Genomic DNA, 16,717 nt, shown 5'->3' on the forward strand with positions numbered 1-16,717 from the left:
AGAGCTTCTGTGAATCCCTGGCAAAAATAAGGGTGTGGCTTTAGCATTATTAAACAGCAGCAGAAGCGAAGAGGATTAGTGAAACAGGGAAAGACAGCCAGATGGAAGGTACAGGCCAGAGATCTTATCTTCACTGATGCAATTTCCAGTCTTGGGTGCCCAGAAGATACAACACAGAGGTGTGTAGACAAATCAAGGATGGGATACGGCTACACACCATAAACAACACAAATTCTTCAAAAGATGAGGCTTGCTGCAATGCTTCAGGAAGAGAAATGAAGCCCATGGTCTATAAAAACCCTGAAAGCGAAAGTGGGTCCCTTTTAAGTTTTGCACACTCCGGGAGGTGATGACAGTTTCCTGCAGACTGGCCTTTAGCTGATCAGATTTCAGCAGCTCATTCAGCTCCAAGGCCAAGTTCTCATCCCATGTAACAGTGGAGGGCTCGCTTAGACAAGAGCCCATATGGCAGGTTTGACTGTACAAAAGAACTTTTCCTCCCTCCACCCTCCCCATTTGACTCTTCAGGCAACAGGAGGCCAGCATCTCTAACGTGGACCTAATTCTGAATTTAAAATTTTCCCAGTTGCAAGCCAGTATTTTCATTATAAATGCAGTTTTGCACCAAGACTTAACGTCCACCATATTAAAGCTTAAAATGACCTGGGTCAGCAAGTCTCTAGATGATAACTTGCAAATTGAGATACCACTGGCTTTGGAATTTTTCTGTTATAACTTAACTTATCCAGAGAAGCAGCAAACTTAAATGGTTAGAAAGGTCAACATTTGCAACATTTCTCTTGTATATTGTATGATATGATATATGATATCTTAGATGATAACTAAGGAAAACCTATTTGGGGAAGAAAATACTGGAGATTCAATTCTATTTCATGCAATCCATTTCCCCCAGGGGGAAAGAAACAAAGTGTACGTGCATGAGAGAGAGGAGGGAGAGAGAAGGAGAGGAATGTTTGAGAAAATGTACTCTGCATGTCTGAGTTATGTCTTTCAAGACTCCATATGATGTTTCTTCACTTCTAAAATTTTCCAGGGTTGCCATCCAGAGTCAACACACTATTTAAATGCAGAGGCCACCAGCACCATCTCAGGGCAAAAGACCTAAACAGTCACAATTGTTCAATATTGTCAGTGAAGCCTTCTTGGGAAATTGTCACTCACAGGCAGGAGTCCCTGCATCACAGAGCAAATCCTCTGAGATTCTCTCCTGCTGAAACTTCATCTTCCACCTCTGCCTTGGGGTCATTTCCAAACAGCGGGGCACCAGACATGTTACCTTATGAGGAGCCAAACCTCAGTACAAGAGGATGGAGTTTCAGTGTCGGCTCAAAGCCTTTTTACCTTGGAGACTTTACAGTAAGTCAGGACCTTGCAGTAATATGATCACTTGTTGTTTTAGAACGTTAATCGTTCCACTGAGTTATCCAGTTATTTAAAAAATAAAATAAGAACCACATTAAGATAAATTAGCCCTTGTTTCCTCTGCCATGTCAAGAGTTAAAAAATTATTTAATTACCAAATATGTTGCTAACTCCCTTCTGACAGTTCAGGATTTCATGTTCAGATCTGAAGTCAGGAAGAATGGTTTTCTGAATTTACCCTCATTCATAGTCGGGATGCTAACTCCCATTTGTAAACTTGTCCAAATCATTCGAAGTTGCCTTTTGGGTCTGAGTTACTTAGAAGCCTCGTCATTATTATTTTACACATAGGAAGGAGGAGGGCTGCAGTGTTTCGAAATCAAACTTCCAAGGTTACCCCTGCAGCCCGTGAGAACGGGGAAAGCCGGGCAGCTGCCCCCGCTTGCTGATTTTACCCCACTGCCTGGCCCTGCCCATCCCCCTGGGCTGGCTTGACATGAAGAGCAAATAACAAACAGCGTTAATTCTCAGGAGTTGGAAGGGAGGTGGGATTAAAGTTCTCTTTCTCTTCAGACCTTTGCAAAGACAGTGGCTGAGAGCGTGTGGCAACAGTCAGCAGGGCACGCTGCTCGGGCTACTCTGCACGGTGACAGCCACCCTCCCTCCCTTAGAAGAGTGTGGGCCCTTTTGTTCTGTTTTGTTCCCTCCGAAGGGAGGACGGGCACCCCTTCTCTGGCAAATGTGAGCAGAAAGGGCTGACAAAGGAACAGAGAACTGGTAAAAAGAAGAAAGTCACTTGGCAACTGTAAAACGCTTTGCCCCCAAAGCACCTTTTTCATTCCTGTCCCTAAGGAGTCTTCCTCCTACTCCTGGAGTGAAGCACAGAGGATCAACTGTGCCTAATTTAGGCTGAGATGAAGTCTCCTGGTTGACGAAGAATACGTGATGATGGCATGGTTGTGTCAGTCATGGTGTTCTCAAGTCAAAGCCTGCATTCCGATTCCAAAGAAATTAGACCCTACTTCAGGATGACACCTGCACCCCAATGTTCATAGCAGCACTATTTACAGTAGCCAAGACATGGAGACAGCCTAAACGTCCATCAATGGCTGACTGGATAAAGAATCTGTGGTATGTTTATACAATGGAATACTACTCAGCCATAAAAACCGACAACATAACACCATTTGCAGCAACATGGATGCTCCTGGAGAATGTCATTCTAAGTAAAGTAAGCCAGAAAGAGAAAGAAAAATACCATATGAGTTCACTCATATGTGGAATCTAAAACAAAAACACAATCAAAGCATAAATACAAACAGAAAAAGACTCATAGACATAGAATACAAACTTGTGGTTGCCAAGGGGGTGGAGGGTGGGAAGGGATAGACGGGATTTTAAAATTGTAGAATAGATAAACAAGATTATACTGTATAGCACAGGGAAATATATACAAGATCTTATGGTAGCTCACAGAGAAAAAAATGTGACAATGAATATATATATGTTCATGTATAACTGAAAAATTGTGCTCTACACTGGAATTTGATGCAACATTTTTAAATGATTATAAATCAATAAAAAATGTTAAAAAAAAAAAGAAATTAGATATTTCTTCAGCTGGAAATATATTCATAAGGGGCTCTTGAGTGCAAAGCTGGAAGTTTTCAGTATTATAATAAAATTGGGGGATGTACTCTTAACCACCAATTGTCCAACAGTTTAAAAAATCAGATTTACTTCATAAATCACATCACTAAATAAGTGATTTTAGAAGTTCCTAAATTAATCATGAGATCAACAATAGCATACATGTGGTTTTGAAAATATTTCCTTCAAACTTACACACAGAATAGTTAAATCATATTTCAGTTTTTTTCCAAGAAATCTATAGCAATGAACTGTTCAAGGAGCGTCAGGGTCTGTAACATCATGTACTGGCCTTCAAACCTTTTAAAACATCTGAAAACCTGTACATGATTTTGATAATTGCTTACTTTCTGACTTTCATGTCACATCATAGGTCATTTTCTGCTAGATCGTCGCCTACTTGACTATTAAAATATAGAAATTACTACCGGGCTCATTAACACTCAATGTCACACACATCTCATGTCACTCTAAGTGGTTCAGTAAATGACATTTGACATCTTTATGGTTACTTAGTTGAAAACTTCCAAATCTTTTGATCTACCCCACTGGAAACAAGCCATCATCCTTTGGAACTGGAAAGCCAAAGATAGTCAAGAAAGGCAAGAGGATGATGTCACAAATCTCTTTTTAAGTTTTTTTCATTGCCTTTTTCATTCATGTACTTCAAATACAGAATGATGATTTTCCTTCTCGAGAATTTAGCCCAGTCCCTAGGGAGAGGAGAACACGATGTCTTTATGTTCATTTGGATTCATGAAAGGAACAGGGACATAGTTTGGAAGATGATCGAGATTTCTGAAACTTACCAACATGTTCAATAAAAATGAGTAGAGGGTCCTTTGACTCCCTACCGAAGGCATCAAATTGGCTCATCCCATGTCTCCTTTGGTTGATCATTAATATCTTCAGGAGTCCTGTAAAGTCCAAGAGTCTGAAGCCAGATCATGACCCATTTAAAGGAGTTAGAACCTGTAATTTGATCGTAACTTTCTTAATTGCTTGAGTTCAAAATAGTAGCATATTTATCTTTCATGATCTAATACAGAAACCAATTGGGAGATGTCACAAATTCAAAAATGTTGAAAATTAATCATGCCAATAGCTTATGCTGAATACTGTTTTATTTTTGAAAAAATTAACAGTAAAGTGAAAAGGACTTTTTTTCTCTAAAAAATATTCAGTGATTTTTAGAGGTTAAGAAACAGATGACGTTTTCTATAACTGAAATATATCATCTATTTATGCAGTTTTTTTTCCCCCTGGGTAGGGACTTCCTAAGTTCTAGAACACTTAGATCATACACTTAAGTTTAAATGTACTACAGAACTGTAAACTTCCATTGTACGTAGAAATTAAAATATAAAGTAAAACCTTTCTCCTTTTTAATCTAGAGAAAGTATAAAATATATAAAAAAGAAAGATCCTGAAAAGCATAGTTCGGTTCCTTCTCCTGTGTATTTCTTCTCCTAAAAGAGTACCCTGTAAGCAGTACCACCGATAATTTCATCTGAACGTATTCTTCCTCTGGTTTCTACAAATGTGAAGTCTTAAAACCTTGTCTTATACAGAACTTTTAAAACTCTCTTGAAATTAAGTTAGAATTCAGAAGAAAAGCATATTAGGCAGAAAAGTATGCATCCATTCAGACCAAGAAGTGCTAACTCCAGCCCATTTCTGGCACTAAAAGGCAGCAACCCCGCTTCCCTTACCCCTAGGACTCCACCAGTTACACGCGGCTGTCTTCCTAGTTAGCTCTTTGTCAGTTTTCAGTCGAATTCATCATTCCTCAAAGCGATGCTGGGGAAGTAACTGTCAGAATTACCTGCAGTGTTCATTCTCTCCTAACTCCTGGGTCCCACGCAAACCTACTGAATCAGTATTTCTAGTTTGGGTCCTGGAATCTGCACATTTTACAAGCTCTTAGAAGACTGAGAATTATTAGTGTAATCCATTCAACCCACGCATATCAGTTGGCTGATGTAACACTAGACTAATTGATTAGAACCGATTATGCCTGTAGAAACTCATATTTATTTCATCATTGGTCTCAGATCCCATTTTTCTTAACCTTCTTCTGTCGTACTTTCATAGCACCTCCCTGTCTTTCCTTAAACTTGACTTTTCTCAAATGATTCACTCTGTTTCAAATCTTCACCATAGAGACTGCACCTTTTCCTATTTTGTTCAACTTTCTATGTACTGTACGATCTTTTGATCAGATTAAGTTCCATGACAGGAGGATTTTGTCAGTCTTGTACATTTCCATAGCCACAATGTCTAGAAAAGGGTCTAGCATATCGTAGGTGTTCCACAGATATCTGTGAATGAATGAATGGATTGAGGAGAGATCTTGCCCTTTGTTCTTCTATAACCATAATATATCTCCTGATTTGAAATATACCATCGAATTATACCATATCCTTCTTTTAATTTAATTAATTATGACACCAGTGTGATAGAGTTTTTTGTTGTTGTTGTTGTTTTGTTTGTTTTAGGCACTGTGTATATAAATATGAATAGGGCCTGCTCCCCTGTGCTGGAGAGAGTCAGAATCGAGAGTGAAGCACTTGTTACCCTTGTCGGCTTCCCCTCACCTTAATTCAGCACCTAATTCGTATTTTGCTATTTTATCTTTGAACAGTGTCTCTGATGACCTATCTGGAGGCTTGATTTCAGTCCTTCTACCCTAGTGACATTTCTCTTTTGACACCAGTTGGCCATGGACAGAACACTGCTCATGCAATTCCATCACATGAGTAATTGCATCACAAAATTCCAAAATAGGACACTCCCCCTCTACAGGCACACCTTATTAATTCAACCTATTTTAACAAATATTTATTAAGCACACACAGTATTTTTAATGCATTTTGCTAGGGTGAGAGAGAACTACATATACATATATGTTTTATATACATATATACATATGAAAAGAGAAAGAGAGAAAGAATATATAGAACAAAATCCAAAAAGGCCTTAGAACTTCATGTGGTAAAGAAGCATAAAGAATAAAATTAATAGCTACTGGTACATGCCTTACAGTAAATTAATAATAAATGTCTGAGTGGAAAAATTTGGGTCATGTTCTCAGAAGACATTTGAAATCATCATGGAGGAAGCCCTAAAAATCTCTCAGGACCTCTCTAAGAAGTTACTTCTTTATCTTTTTGAGACCTGAATTTTAATACTTTTTAAGTATAATCACAGTCAAATATATATTATATCCCAATCTATGGCTCTGATTTAAATTCTGCCTCTCTCCTCTGTGTCTTTCTCGTGGAGCTTCATTTTGCTTTTCATTTTGCAACTAGAAGCTTCTTACGAAGCGTTATTCAAGTACCAAGTCACCAGGAGCAGGGTGGCACAGACCGCAGAGGGACGGAACTCTCTCCTTTCCTTTTTTCACTACCAGTGACAAACTTTTGCATCAGATCAAACCTGACTGCTATACACCACGTTCTTGAATAGCTTGCTATTTTAGGTTATTTTACATTTTTGCAGAAATGAGGGCATAGCCCTCTTGACTTTCCGGCATTCTTTCCCTCATTCCAAACTGCAGGGTTGTGAATAATCTCTGAGTCACTAAAGACACGTTGGATGTGTGGGTGGTTTCTTTTTTCCCCTTTTTTTTTCTTTTTTTTCCCAGAGACTGGTAAAATCACACTGGCTCCAGAGTTTCACCCTCATGCCCCAGCGACAGAGGTCATCAGTAGCTTGGAGTCAGTTTGGGATATCTCCCAATCAGACACAAACAACAGCGGCTCCTTTGGGAATTCACCGAGACCATTACAGACCTTCCAACAAACAGTTACGCTTTGTAGTGAGCCTCCTTGAGAAACAGCTGTTTGTCTAACCTTTGAACTGACCAATACATTAATCTGAAGCATAATTTAGTTCTGTCTGAGCTTCTGAGTATGGCATGAATTGCTGGCTTGCTAATATTCTACCAGTCTCCAAAATAATACTTTTTGTGCTTGTCTAAAGGGAAGAAAAAAAAGCATTTTCCCTTTCCCAATTGAATTATGTGTGATCACTTGATAGGGGAATGCCAGGGCCGGTGTACAGTTCCTACACTGCAACTCTGGTAACTAACGCTACCTGCATCTGCCTCCCTCCCTCTGTCAGTGGCGGACACTCATCAGAATCCGTAAAGCAGCTACCGCTTTCTCTGGAGCCTCTTTTCACACCAGAGAGGAGGCTGTGCCCGGGCTCGGCCCCGGGGAGGAGAGGTCCCGAGGAGTGGCACTCGTGTGCAAGCCCCGCGCTGCGCAGTCGCGCGCTTGTCCCGTAACACTGTCACGCTCTACGCACAAGCCCCAGTTTGAGGCCAGCTCCCCAAGAGTCTCCTGTTAGAGCTGGAAAAGGTTTGCAGCACACAAAACCATCGGACTTTGTGATTCCTTTATTAGAACTAGATTCCTATCAATTCAGTAGAAAGGATGAGAGAGAAACCCCAGCAACCGGGAAGGTACTTCGGCAGAACACATGTCACTGGAAGACTGCGGTCCCATTCTTGGAGGATGCGAGGCAAAGGGGACTGTAACACCAGGAAAGAAAAGGAGCTTGTCACCTGCAGTAGTTTCAAGGTAAAGAGAAAACGGTGAAAGCACATTTAAGGTCCCCAGAAGCCACAGATGCAAGGGTCACCGGACTCATGAGTTTGTTTGTTTGCCTTTGAAGGAAACAAGAAAACCCCAGTGGGCGCACCTGAGAAGTGCCCTGGTACAGAGGCACTAAAGAGCCCCCAGGCCTGAGTATTATGGGACGATGAAAAACTCAGGGAGCAGTGACTTGGAGATCTGGCCAGCCTGCCAGGTTTGAATCTCAGCTCCTCCATGTACTAACTGTGGAGTCGTGAGAACTTTCCTCAACCTCTCCATCCCGAAGCCACGCTGCCTGTAAAATGAGAACCACCCTCATTCACCTATCCCAGAGGCCTGCTGTGGGCCCTGGAAGAGCTAACACATGTAAAGAAAGCGACCGGCATAGAGTGAGTCTCAGTAATGACTAGCTGATTGCAGCCTTTCCGTTCACCCACTGCATGGCCAGAGGCAAGGCATTCCATGATGGTGGAACTCAGCTGCTTCACACATAACATTAGGTGGAGGGACCGGGGAGTATGTAAAGTAACTTCTCGTAATAAAGTGTCATGATTCCTCTGAACTTTTTAAAGTATTCACATATCTACTAGTTAATATTTATGGTGATTATAGTAATGCCCATGTTTGTATTGCATTTATTGGTTTACAGTGATTTTCTCATTCTTTTCATTCCTACGGGAGTATATTCTTATTCTGCAGATGAGGAAGTTAAGGTTCAGAAAGTTTAAATGGTATAAAATAGATAAACAACAATGTTATACTGTACAGCACAGGGAATTATACTCAACGTCTGGTAGTAACCTATAATGAAAAAGAACGTGAAAATGAATGTATGTGTAAGTAAGACTGAACCACTATGCTGTACCCCCAGAAACTGACACAACGTTGTAAACCGACTATGCTTCAATTAAAAAGAAAAAGAAAATTTAAATGAGTCACTCAAACTTAAGAAACTATTATAAGCAAGGTTGTGTCCATATTTTTGTTTTCACTTCAAACTCAGCAACTTTGGTATACTTATGGGCGACTGTATTACTACAGTGCACTGAAGGCAGGCATGCACCACACCTAAATGCAAGGGAAATTCACTTGTCTATGCTTATGTGGAACATAAAAATAAAATGGGAAAAGCTTGATTCCTGTATTCACATGGACTATAGTTTCTGGGCCTAATATTCTTCTCTTTGGAATAAGGGGGTGGTAGTAGATATTGCTAATAAGGTCCTTCCTAGCTTAATAGTCAAGGAATTTTGCTTCCCTCTTAGCGCACATCTCCCTTCTAACATGAGCCTCATTTGCAATATACCCTTGTGTTTTCTCCTCTAATGAGGTGTGTCCATTCTAGCAGCCTCCGTGCGTTAACAAGCCAAACTGCTCACTTCTGAGGATTTGGATGGAAGACTGTGGGATCCCTAAAGAATCAGGCAGAGGCTTCCAAGAGGACCAAACCACTGTTTGGTCACATAACCTCGCATATCCTGGTGCCTTCATTTGTTTCATCTCCATTTAGGGGGCTGTGCAGTTTTCCTGGTGCTTTTTTATTTTCTGACAAGAAAAGAGAGTTTAATAGCTGAGGCATTGTTAACCCGCTTTTCCTAGGATCTCAGGCGTTAATTGCTTTTGGCAAGGAGCTTAAAGAAGGATCTCCTTCTGGGAACTCTGACTATGAAGCACATTGGAAGTCATGCAAGATTATCTTTGCAAATAAAAAAGAGGTGATCCTCCTTGTTTTCACTGTCTCATCAGAGGACTAGTATTTCCCATGAGATAACCAGCTCCAGGCTATCTCAACCCAAGCTATCAGCAACAAAATTCACATGAAGCCTTGAAATCAGTGACTTTCTGCAAATCCTAACAATGGTACTATTTACTTCTTGATGTTGGGGAGAAAAAACAAAATAATAACAACAAAAATCCAATCTCTACATAAAGTTCATGAGGAAATTAGTGAAGGTTGGTTTTAAAGTCAAATATTCAACTCCACACATCAGGAGGACCGTGTAGAGTTGGCAGATTTACAGATTCTTTGGTTTCTTCTTCTTCTTTTTTAACTCCAAGTCCCATTGCCTGCACCTTAGTTGTTTCATTTCTCTATAATACTCCCCATAAAAAGTGCCAGCCATCAACAGTAGCCTCATAGCAATCAATTCCTTTGGGGACTGATGTCAGCAGGATGACAGGATGGGACGTCCCAGACCTTCCTCCCTCCCATGGAGAAAACAATTTGAACAACAATACCTGCACCCTTCCTTTTTATGAGAAGTCCAGAAACCAGCTAAGAGGCTCCTGCACTCCAGATGAGCTCAAAACCAGCCACATCAAAGCTGGTAGGAAATTTCCTGGTACTCGCCCTTCATTTCCCTCCCCAGGAACCAGTGCTAAGTCAATGGGAGGAACCTCCCAGTGCTTGGCTTCTCATTGAGGCATGAAAGAGCTTTGGGGGGGACTAATATTCTGACTTTTGGGGTCTGCCTGAGGGACAGTGTCTCAGAGCACTGTTGCAGCCCAGCAAACTCTAGGTCCCTTGGGGAACATTGCTGCATATCATTTAGAAGTTTAAGTATAATACAATTTTAATTCTGGTATAGAAGTTAAAAGACAAAAGTCATAAAAACTCACAAGTATAAAACTATGTTAACAGATACAAATATAAAATGATGTAATGGTAACAGCAATAACATAAATGGGAGAAGTAAAAGTGCAGAGTTTTTGTGTGTGATTTACTGGTTTGAAATACATTGTTATAACATAAGATGCTTTCTGTAAGCCCCAAAGTAACCACAGATACCTATTGATCATACACAAAAGATGAGAAAGAAATCAAAGTATGTCACTACAAAAAAAAAAAAATCAATGAAACACAAAGACAGTAAGAGAGGAAAAGAGGGACCAAGGCTACAAGAGAGACAGAAAACAATTAACAAAATGATGATAGTAAGTCCTTCCCTATCAATAATTACTTTAAAGTAACTAGATTAAAATTCCCAATCAAGAGACACACAGTGACTGAATGCATTAAAGCAATGAAAAAGAAACAAGTTCTACTATGTGATGCCTACAAGAAACTTGCTTTAGAACTAAGGGCACACATAGGCTGAAAATGAAAGCATGGGAAAAGGTATCACATGCCAGTGACAGTCAAAAAAGTGGCAATACTTAGATCATTGCCACTGCATCAGATAGTAGTAGGCTTTGAGTCAAAAGCTACCACAAGAGACAAGGACATTATAGAGACAAAGGGGTCAATTCACCAGGAAGCCATAACGATTATATATGCACCCAATGTCAACACCTAAATATATGAAACAAAACTTGACAAAACTGAAGAGAGAAATATTTAGACAGTAACACAGTAATAGTAGAGGATTTCAATCTCCCACTTTCAATAACATTAGATCATCCAGAAAGAAGATTAGTAAGGAAACAGAGGACTTGAACAGCACTACAAACCTAATGGACCTAACAGAATATTCCATCCAGCAGCAGAATTACTTTTTTTGCAGGAGTGCACGTGAAACATTCTCCAAGATAGATCATATGGATCTTATACGTCACAATATATATCTAACACATGTAAGAAGATTAAAATCATATCAGTATGTTTTTCAACCAAAATGGAATGGAACTAAAAATTAATAGCTGAAGGAAACTGGAAAATTCATAAATTTGTAGAAATTAAACAACACACCCTCGAATAACCAACATGAGTCAAAGAAGAAAGTAAAAAGGAAATTAGAAAATACCTTGAGACAAACAAATATGAAAACATAGTAAGCCACAACGCTGCAGCAAAAGCAATGCTAAGAGGGAAGTTTATAGTAATAAACACCTATGTTGAAAAAGAAGAATAATTTCAAATAAACATCTTAGAGCTACATTGCAAAGAACTAGAAAAGAAAAACAAAAATTTAAATCCAGAGTTAGCAGGAGGAAAGTAATAAAGATCAGAAAACAAATAAACCGAACAGAGAATAAAAAAAAATACCAAAAAAATCAACAAAATTAGAATTTGGTTTTTTGAAGGTTAACAAAACAGACAAACTTATAGCTAAATAAGAAAGAAGAGATGACTCATAAAACAATGTTTATAATATGTTTCTCATATATAAAGAACTGATTTGAAATGTCAGACTAAAAGCAGATGTGCTTGTAAATGCTTAACAACTCATTCTCTGGGTAGGAGTGAAAAGGAAACCCTAAATTAGTAGCATTTGCTAATTTCCATGGTGTAAACACTGTCACTATGGTTTATTTCAAGCCACCAACAAGACATTACTGAGTGTGTAGTTGGGAAGAGATGGTCACAACCAGCTTTTGCAAGTCTGTAGAGGCAGCTCCAAACACCAATGGGGGTGTCAAATAACTTGAAAAATTACTAAAGATGTCCTTGAATGCATCTTGAGAATAGCCTTTGTCACTGATAGCTTGTTATGGGCCCTTAAAACATGAGGCAATACCCTCAGCAGGCTTACGGAGGGGAAACAGGTGATGATGATGAAAAACAAACCATTCTCAAGGCAGTGCAGATTTTGTATAGGCAAAATTGAAAATTTACCAATTTTTCATTTTCAGTATTTTAGTTTGGGCACAGTTGCCAATATGTACAACTGTCTAAAAATAAGCTTTTCCCCCCTCTTAGACAGGACAAAAATATGTTTTCCTGAGTGCCAATGTTAAAAAAAAAAAGTAGTTATTGTCTTATAGTCAACTAAATATCATATAAAGATTTAAAACACTGAAAGAAATCATTTGTGAGCAAAAACTAATGCTAAACGTGACCCAGAGTGAGATAAAAAAAAAAGATAAAATGGTGCTTATGAAGTGTACTTTCACCTAGAATTTCCAAAGCCTTGATACACCATCACTAGTTCCTAAATTACCAGAGAACTGAACTCCTAGAGGACCAGGGTGGGGACTGGCTCGTCCCTTTATTTCAGTGCCTAGCACAATTTTTGCAACAGCAGAGGTTTAATAAATCCCTAGTTGACTTGGATTAAAGTTTTTCCTAGCTTCCAGTACCCAAACTGACTCTCGTACTAAACCTACATTAAAGTGGACCTTCCCTTCTTATTTTTCCTGTGGACTCGCAGAGGGAAAAAAAAAATTCAAAGTATGTGAATAGACTATAAACACACCAACAAAGGTAAATATTAAAAAAATAGATAAAACTTTTCAAGATTTTTGGAAATCAAATATATACAAAGTGAATAAATATTTAGATTTAATTTTAAACAAGAATAATACTTATTGCCCAATGTTAGAGATCTAGTGGTAAAAACAGAAAAATCAGAGTTCCAATGCCTTCTGCTAGCACTGGAAGTTAATCCAAAACTCTTTGGCAAAGCAAAATAGGTAAAGAGTTCAAGGAGGGAAAATGATCACACATTTTGATCCAGAATTGTTTTCAATGGACTATGTATATTACATATATATAAAATCATAGAAATAAGTAAATATGTATGTTTCAAATGGTTAGGAAAAGAGTTCTGTATGACTTACAATGCTCACTGTATATTCTGTACAATTTAAGAGATGAAAATAACCTTATATTTTAACAAAAAGGAGAGGCTACGTAAATTATGTGACTTCACACTGAGAGGCAAATAATGGATCATTTGTAGAAGTGTTTAGAGCCTAGGAATTAGGAAATATTAAGAAAAATATAATGCAAAATTCTGTATACATTATATTCCAATTCTAAAGCAGGAGTTGGCAAACTTTTTTATGTAAAAGGCCAGGTAGTTAATATCTTGGTCTTTCAAGGACATACAGTCCAACTTGCAACTACTCAGCTATGTTGTTTCAGCATGAAAGCATCCTTGGACAATACGTAAACCAATGGACATAGATGTTTTCCAGTAAAACTATACTTACAAACACAAGTGACAACCAGAATTGGCCCAAGAAACTTGTACACTATGAACTAGAAGGGACTATGTAAAATTGAAAGCAATTTTTTTTTGAAGTGGAGAGAGTTATTTCTTTATTTTTCTTAAACATTTGTTTAATATTTTTGAATGATTATAGAATACCCTCAAAATTATATATAACCATATAAAAACACTTGCCTCATCATAACCCTATCATCATGCTTTGTCACAGTAACGTGACTCAGAGTATTATTTTATGTGACAAAAATTTATGAAGATAAATCTATTGCTTTAGAGATCAATTTAACGGAATTCATCAAATATTTCTCCAAATAACAAAAGGTATAAACACCTTACGTCAAATTCATATTCATAAGACAAATAATAATTATTCCTAATAATAATAAATAATTTATAAAAATTTATAAGGATGTACCAGATGACTGACATCATGTGAAGAGGTTTATGTTTAAGTCTTTTAGTTCCCTTAATCTTCATGACCATCCTTGGGGAAGCAAGGCAGATTGGGTTAGTTACATTTATTTTAAAAAACCTAATTTTTCAGTTTATAAAGGCACCTTGAAGGCATAACGCTCTCCCCATCCTGAGAACATATCCCTCTGCTCCGGCAGTGAGGCTGGCATGGGATTTGCTGTGTGCTGGGGAATGCTGCTCCCTGACCACACCATGTTGACTGAAGGGTAGGCGTCTACACTGCTCTTTCCCTGGAGTTCTTTAGAACCGTGCTCATGAGGGATCCAAAGGGCTTCAACAGGCTACAGCCTAGTGGTATTTCTCCAAAGAAGTTCTACTACGTGACGAATGAAGGCATGTCTCATCTCAGTACAGACTGACAAGGTCTCTGAAATTTTGAGAATATCACACCTGGATACGGAATTCAGTTCAAGGCCTGGAAACCCCAGACAATTTGGAAGAAGTACAGAGAAGAGGAACCCCAGCTCTGATCCACACTTTCCCCAATTAAGAAATAAAAATTAAAAAAAAAAAAAGCAGAACCTTAGCAAGAGTCTACCCCACACATAAAACCACAGGGATTAAAGAAGGAAGGTCTGGCTAGAGATAAAAGACAAAGCATGTAACTCGCTGCATGGAAAGGCACCTCCGGGCCAGCAACTGGTAACTATGGGAAAAGCATGAGCTGAGGCTAGAAATATGTGAGAGTCATTTTGTACCATCAATAGAACAACATGTTATGAGGTGTTACTAATAAGATAAAAAAAAAAAGCATATTTTTTCCAATTTTATTCTTTTTTCCATCCAGGCCTATATTGGAGCAAAATTATGACCTTGTGGGAGAAACAGATTTTACCAAAGACTGGAGCAGGGGAAGGCATATTTGTGTCAATGTAACACTAAAAAGCTAATCAACTCTGCCCTCCCTGAGTCTTACTTAGACAGCATTTTCCACAGGTCCCAGCTTCACCCAGTCTTGCCCATCTCCTGTGTGCCTCGTCACTAGACTATTGGCCCCTGGGACCTAAAGTTTATTTTCAGAAACCCTCCCTTTAAATTGTGCAGTCCACCCCTCCGATTTCCCTCTCTCGTATCTTTGCCCGTCCAGAGAGCCCTTCACGTGGTTGGCTGCCTTAACTTCAGGTCTGAATCTCTGCCTCTGCGAGGAGCTGAAAATAGATTTGCTGAATGATGGCAACTTTCTAAAAACCTAGTGACACCAGTCAACTTTGGTTTTAAATAACATCTCTCTCTCTTTTTTTTTTTTTCTGTGACTATGTGACAGAATTCAGGGTTAAAAGATGCTTATTGTGGAGTTTCACTAAAACCAGCACCTGGAGACCAGTGGAGGGAGAGACAGGTAATTAGGAGCAGTTGTAGCCCTGACAACTTTAGCCCAGTGGGTCTCAGCTGAGAGGGAAGTGACTGTGCCCCCCCCCCCACAGGGGACCTTTGATAATGTTAGAGACTTTTTTATTATCATGATGGGATGGAGTGAGGGACTGCTACTGGCATCTAGTGAGTAAAGGACAAGAATGCTGCGAAATATCCCACAGTGTACAGGACAGCCCCCGTACAACTACCCACCCCAAATGGCAACAGTGCCAAACTTGAGAGACCCCAGCTCCAGCAGACCCCTAGGAGGCACTGTGGAACTAAAGTGGCTCCTCAGCATTGTCCTGAGTTGGGCTGAAATCACTCGGCCTTAATAACCCCATCTCCATCGGTAAGTAAATGCAGGCAGACAGTCCAGGAAGAGGCTGACCCCTGAAGGCTGTCCAGTGACTGCACTCCCAGAACCTGGACAATCACCCCTTCATAGGAGAGGGATGGAGGCAACACATATTCATGCCTAAGGTTCTCTGTGATACCCATGTGCAAGAGTGCAAAAAAAAAAAAATATGTAGTGCTTTCCCATGTTGCTGAGGATAAAGGAAAATCCATGCATTCCTGAATGGTCAGTTTCTACTGGAGCAAGTAAAGTGTTTGCTTAGTTCTGTCTGGGGTGTAAGATGCTCTAATGGCTTCATCATGTCTCACATATCCTATGTCAACCACTACGAAATTTGATCAGAACAAATCTGTAGGTACTTGGTAAGATTTAAATCTCTGGTCAATTCAGGGCTAAATCAGAAGACAGCATTACTCCTTGTACAGAATCAAAAGCAAAGTGTAGATTTTCTGACATCTAAAATCACGGAATGTAAGAAACGGAAGGGACACTCGTGGTCACCTAATCCAGTTTTGCATGCAACCTACACAAGTATCCACGTATCCACAACATCTTTAGCAAATTATGATCTCCTTAATTTTCTGCAGTGAGATGCAACTTGCTCTCTTGAGTGGTAACTCATTACAATCTAAGACATGTTTTATTGTTTTTTTCCCCTTTATTAAGCTTCAAAGTTCCTCCCTACAATTTCTTCCCACTGCTCATAATTATGACTCATGGACACCGGATTTCTATATGAACAATGCTGAGGGCTACTTTGTTTCCAAATTGACTGTTTCCACATATTTTCCATACCAAAATATTTTCCAAACTAAATATATCTTTTTTCCTTCAACCTGTGTAGATTCATAAAGACATGGGCTTGACTCTGCTCACATTCCTGGCTCCTGTGAACCCTTACATGATGTATTTGCCTTCTTCAATATCCCTTTGTCTTTCTCTTCACCAAACAATTTTGCCTAATTGGTCGAGAAAAACAAAAACTTGGAGTAATATTTTCTCTG

This window comes from Camelus dromedarius, chromosome 26 (genome assembly GCF_036321535.1).
Source record: "Camelus dromedarius isolate mCamDro1 chromosome 26, mCamDro1.pat, whole genome shotgun sequence".
In the NCBI taxonomy this organism is placed as follows: Eukaryota; Metazoa; Chordata; class Mammalia; order Artiodactyla; family Camelidae; genus Camelus; species Camelus dromedarius.